We start from the raw sequence: 6,364 nt of genomic DNA, 5'->3' as shown, positions 1-6,364 counted from the left end.
CTTGGCTTCAGATTCTACTTCAGCCGCCATCTTTATTATCCTGAAGGCTTGCAAAGCTTGGTCCTTCGTCTTCAACAACACGATCCACATGAATCTGCTGAAGTCGTCGACGACGAGCAAGAAGTATCTATTTCCGGTAGGTGTGGCCGGTGTAATCGGTCCGCACAAGTCTCCATGGACCAACTCAAGAGCTTTACTCGCTCTAAAGTTTCCCTCTCTTGGGAACGGGGCTCGCCTTTGTTTCCCAATGAGACAACCGTCGCACACTTGGTCGACATGATTGATGCACGGTAGACCACGTACCATCTCCTTTTGTCCAAGTTGCCGAAGAGCCTGGAAATTTAGATGACCGTAGCGCGCGTGCCACTTCCATGCCGAGTCGTCCATGCTTGACAAGTGACATACTGGATCCACACGATCCAAGTTGAGGACGTAAAGCCTGTTAGGTGACCTCTGCACCTTCATAATTAGCATCCTCTGACGATCATACCCCCATAGATAGCCATCTTCGAGCACAATCTTGCAACCACGCTCCTCGAGCTGACCAAGACTTATGATGCTGCTCTTTAGCTTGGGAATATAGTACACATCTGTGAGTACCTTGTGACCGCCGCTCTTCAACTCAAACAGGACAGTACCTCGCCCTGCGATGTCAACGGTCCGTCCGTCGCCGAACCGAACCGTGCCTCCCACCGAAACACTGAGCTCAGAAAACTGGTCCTTGTCGCCGGTCATGTGGTTGCTAGCGCCCGTGTCGAGGTACCACACGTGCCTCGACGTGTTCATCCTCTTCTTATCGTGAAGATAAACTGCCTCCTCTATGAGCGTGACAACCTCTGTAGCCGGCGCCTTCGGAGCTGGACTATCCTCGTCCATTAGCTCGCATACTTCGACCATGAGCATCATGTCTCCATCATCGCCTCCTTTGGCCAGGAGAGCTTTCTCCTTCGGTGGTTTCTTGCACTCCGACTTGAAGTGCCCCATGATGCCACAGTTGTGACACTTGATCTTGCGCTTGTCGAACTTCTTCTTCTTCTTCGGAGCGCCGTCGCCGGCGTTCTTCTTACTTTGTTCTTTTGGCGCACGATCTTGGCGAGTGTTGCTGCTAGAGCCCTCGCCTCCTCTCCTTGAGTCCAGCGCCATCCACTGAGCCCGTGTGAGCATGACATTTTCATCGTTCCTCCCATCCCCAAGACTGTACCGCATACGCTCGTCGTGAGCCTTGTAGCGCCCGACGAGATCGTCGATGGAGAGAGTCTCGAGATCGACGCACTGCTCGATTGCCCTGACAATTTGCAGGTATCGGGGAGGAGCCGCGCGCAAGAACCGCCGAACAACCGAGGTCTCCGTGAGGTTTTCTCCAAGCGCGCGGATCCGATTGATGAGAGTAGCCACCCGTGAAGCGAACGCATCCACGGACTCATTGTCGCCCATGACCAAAGTCTCGTAGTTCCTTAGGAGAGTTTGGAGATTGGCTTGCTTGACGCGGGTGTGTCCCTCGAACATGAGCTTCAAAGTATCCCACGCCTCCTTCGCCGTTTCTTTGGCGATTAGGTGCTGGAGGACATCCATCGGCATCACCGAATAAATCGCCGACGCCGCCTGCCGATCCTTCCGGTGCTCGGCTCCCTCCTTCTTGAACGCGTCGCCTCCTGGGTCGACCGCGTCCCATAGCTCGTTGGCGCGGAGACCACACTCCATGAGGGCCTTCCAGACCCCAAAGTTCTCGCGATCAAATCGTGGATACGATGAACTCGCCGGAGCAGCAAATACTTTAGCCGCACCGGAGTTCTCCGCCAGCTGCTTGTTCCTCTCGTCGTCCGCCATGATCCTCCGTTACTAGAAGATCAACCTTGCTCTAGATACCAATTGTTGGCCCAGTCCCGACCTTGATGACGCTGTTGTCGAGTACTTTCCGACAATACGCAGCGACGTACAAGCTACAGCCGATTGCTTCCGGCTGCTTCGACGGAGACGTGCACGTACAGCGGTACACAAGCAGGCAAGCACCCTGGTGGATGGATTCTCGTGTCTAGCTAGCTATCGTAGACCAAGTTCGTCGGAAACACAATACGCAGACTCGCCGAGTTGGCCAAGAGGCTCGTGTCGAGCCTTTGCACTTTATTGCTTTGATTTGATCTGGTGTTACAGGGGATACACGCACTGGTATTTATATTACCAATATTCTACCTAGTACATGTACGACTCGGTTACTGCTACAAGTCCGTGCCGGACTATACTTACCTAATCGTGATTATTTCCAACAGGGCCGTCTGCTGCAGGCGATCTCAAGGAGGACAACGCCGAAGCTGTAAACATCTGACACGGTGTTGGTCCTGCCAGTGATCATGCATTCTGGATCCATGTATCCCATTGTCCCGACGTGCGCCATGGTGAGCGAACCTCGGCCGTGTTCGACCAACCTGGCAAGACCAAAGTCGTCGAGCTTGGTGTTGAAGGACGCATCTAGCCTGACGTTGATTGGCTTGATGTCCCTATGCAGGACGCACTGCTCCCACTCCTGATGTAGGTAGAGAAGCGTGGATCCTAACCCGAGCACAATCTCATGCCTGAAGATAGAAACATATACAACATAAAACCATCATCTGCTCAAGGCTAATGAAGCAATGTGATACTGCCTTCTTTATTATTTACTCCACGTATTAGCTTTGGTCAAAGTCAAGTTTTGTAAACTTTGACAAAATTTATAGACAAAAATATTAACATATACGACAATTAATTAATACCATTAGATTCATTACTGAATGTACTTCCATATCATATAGATTTATTACGGTAAATAATTACTCCCTCCATTCCTTATACAAAGCCACAAACTCAGATTACAAGTACCAAGGTAAAAAATTAATGACTGCTTTGCAAGTCAACTTTTCTTTTTGATAACTAGAATCATTAACACGCTCGCATATATGCAAGGAAGAAATAAGAAGGAAGTACCACAGTGTAACTATGACTACATGCATGCAAATGAGAAGGAAGTTGCTCATACGAGAAAACATCATTAATTTTTGTCTCGGTTACTATTAGTGGCCTTGTATAGATGCAAATTGTATTTTTTTTATTGTGGCCTTGTATAAGGGAATGGAGGGAGTATATTGTTTACTATAAAGTTGGCCAAACTTTACGAAGTTTGATTTCAGTCAACTCTAATATGTAGAGTAAATAAAAACGGAGAGAGTAGTAATTTGCATGCAATGTTTATATGCATGGTGCTTCTTCTCTGGTGGGCGTACCTAACCGACCATGGAAGCATGGCGTTATTGGCAGCATAGAGATGTCTATCAAGGCTACCGTTGGGCATCAACTCGTAGACGAGGAGCAGCTCGTGGCCTCCATGGCACCAGCCGATAAGCTGCACGAGATTCTTGTGGCGAAGCCGGCTTATGACCCTTACCTCAGAGGCATACTCCTTCCTCCCCTGCTTTGAACCCTTGGAGACTCTTTTGATGGCCACATGAAGATTCAGTTCCTTGAGGAATCCTTTGTACACCGAGCCGAAGCCCCCTTGTCCGAGCTTCTTATCGTCGGAAAAGTTGTCTGTGGGCATGGCCAAGCCGCTGTAGCAAAACCGCTTGGGCGTGGTCCCTTTATCGAAGTCATATTCCATGCTCTGATTGACATCAAAGAAGCCGACCTCTGCCAACCCTTGCTCCGTTGCTCAGTGATGGTTTTTCGCCCGGTTCCGTCGTAGGAGGAGACAGATCAAAGTGACGGAAATGACCAAAAACAACATAGAACCTATGGAGATGCCGATCAGAAGACCGGTTCTGGAAGGAGGAGGCGGAGATTCTGTGAAAGAATTCCAAGCAAAATGACACTGGATTAGCATGCATCTTGCTGATTAGTGACTCGACTAACACGAAAGTGAACACTAACCTCCGTGAGTCAACAACGGTTGTGTTAAGTTTTGGTGCCCGCACCCGTAGTTCTCACCATACCCAACTTTGAGCATGTTGCAGTACATCTTGTAGTAGCGGGCCCGGTCCTTGGCCGGCAGGGTCAGGTAGCCCTTGCCACACTCCGACGAGCCTTTGAAGATGTTGGTGGTCATGTCGTAGCCGGGGAGCATCCCGGCGTCAACATCTTGGGCAGAAGGTGTCCAGCCATCGGTCATCACGGCATGACACGACGGTTTGGGTGGCTGAGGCGTCATCTACCACCAGATGGCCGTCTTGAACGCCACGACAGGGTCCGTGGACACCAGGTCTGGGTTGTCTAGCAGGTCCAGCCCCAACGCCTCCCCGGCTTTTCGGTAGTTGAAGTCGTTGTGACAATGAACTGTGTAATTGCTAGGATTGCTAAATCTTAGTCGACTGAGAGTCAATTATGTTCGTGATATCTTACATGAAAATCCATGCAAATTTTCTTTTTTATTTTGTCTATCTTCTTTTTATATTTGTGTTACTTGACTAAGACTTGTTTATGTCTCAAACGACTGAGATCTAGCCACACCTACTTACTAATATGAAACTCACACTAGATTCATGTCCAAGAAAGAATAGAGCAACGATATGATGTACAGTTTGTGTCATACTATTAAAAATATGTATATAATAAAGCGGGGCAAAAGTTTGTTTCATGTTTCTTACTAGGTCAGCTGTATTGGGCCTCGTCCGTGGTAGCGCGCTATCATTGGATTTCGCTCTTTCACGAAGCAGTAACCTGAGGGCACAAACTAATAGCATGTCATGTAGGAATTTTTGGTGTCTTCCAAAACATTATATACTACATTTATTTGGTTGATGAATGAAATCATACGGAATTGGTGTATGAATGATTGGTACAAATATTTGCAATTGAACTTGAGGAAATTTACTCAAGGAGCTGGATACAAACTATACTGGAATACAGTGTGTATTTGTACACTGGAATTAATTGCCTGGGCACAGTATAGGTTTGGAATTTGCTAGGCTATTTACAGGTTCAACTCTGTAGATTGATAAGTCTACACGTTTAAATAGGAACCATATACTATTTAAACGTGGCATATATCTCACATATATGTGCTTAGGGATAAGAAGGAATTTGACTAGGAAAATAATCGATTATGATCGTGGTTGGTTATTTCGATTAGGAGTCTAACTGTCTCCTCCGGGAGGTCGCTGCCAATGCATCTTGGCTTTGCACTATTACTCAATGGTGAGACGGCAAAGGCTCGGCAGGTCAATATATATATTCAATTCATATAGCCAAGACTCGGCAGGCAGGTCGCGCTGGTGCACTGTGTTCAGTTCATATACCACAAACAACTGATGTAGCTCCTGTAAATGATGCAGCAAAGTGTTGCAACAACTACTATGAGGTAAACTGCTATTTGAACTACAACTGATTGTTATTTCATTACTAACTACTAAAGTTTTTGTTGTTACTTTTCAGCCCAAGGAAAAATTTCAAAAGTCCAGCAGACAGAGTGACAACCCTCTTTCACCAAAGAAGAAGGCGAAAGGCGATACACTCTCCACTGGTGGTTCTATAACTGGAAGCAACCAGCTTAGCAGCTGATGTGACCAAGAAAGAGTACACACCAAGCGAAGGAGAGCAAAAAAATAATAATCATACTTCTGTACGAATTTACATTCTTTGGATTTTATATGCGTGCATGGCACATTCCTTTTACTAGTTTATAAAATGTGTGAGAAGCATGCGAACATCTCGCATGATTAAAAAAAAGCAACACTAATTCCAGCAAAAGATCTCTCCGGTTGTAGCTTCGGCGAAGGAGCAGTATGAGGTACGTTGGGAAGGAGATGCTTGCAGCCTTGGGGGAGGGTGCTCACAGAATCAGCAGGAGGTCGTGCCGTCGGCACTGACGAGCTCACTGTGCGTAACAAGAGAGGAGAGAAGCAACAAGGCAAGAGGAAGAAGAAAGCAGAGAAAAGAAGAAGAAAAAAAGTTACACGAAAAAGATAAGAAAAGGTACGTCTCTCTTGAAGGCCCATCGAACTCACGTGGCCCAGTCCGCTTCTGATGTAGAAAGCGAACGAGCGAGGGGCGATCAGTCGACGCTCGGCCGGTCATTCGAAGGGAAATGTTTCTCTTTATATAATGTGTGAGATATATAATGTGTGAGATGCATGCCAACATCTCGCATGATTAAAATGTGTTTATTCGGCTCATTGTCATACACAGTCAGCCCTCTCGTATCAGGCTGCAAGTGGACACGGGCCTCCCGCGGTGCCCACTTACAAGCCACAAAAATGATGCTCACGGTCACCCACGGAATTACGTCAAACTTATGTGAAATATGTGGGTTATCCCACGGAAACCACGTCCTACCCGCATATCGTTCTCTGCCAGAAAACTAGTTGTCCGCGTCCCACGCACGCCGCCGCGCGATTCAGCG

The 6,364-nt window shown here is 47.5% G+C and overlaps 1 pseudogene; it reads right to left on the bottom strand.

Moving 5' to 3' along the window:
• The window catches only part of LOC119279460, an 8,124-nt pseudogene extending 3,617 nt beyond the window's left edge, over positions 1-4,507 (bottom strand).
• Positions 4,508-6,364: the final 1,857 nt, after the last annotated feature.

The sequence above is a fragment of the Triticum dicoccoides genome, chromosome 3B (genome assembly GCF_002162155.2).
Source record: "Triticum dicoccoides isolate Atlit2015 ecotype Zavitan chromosome 3B, WEW_v2.0, whole genome shotgun sequence".
NCBI lineage: Eukaryota > Viridiplantae > Streptophyta > Magnoliopsida > Poales > Poaceae > Triticum > Triticum dicoccoides.
This window is presented reverse-complemented; position numbering and strand designations above follow the sequence as displayed.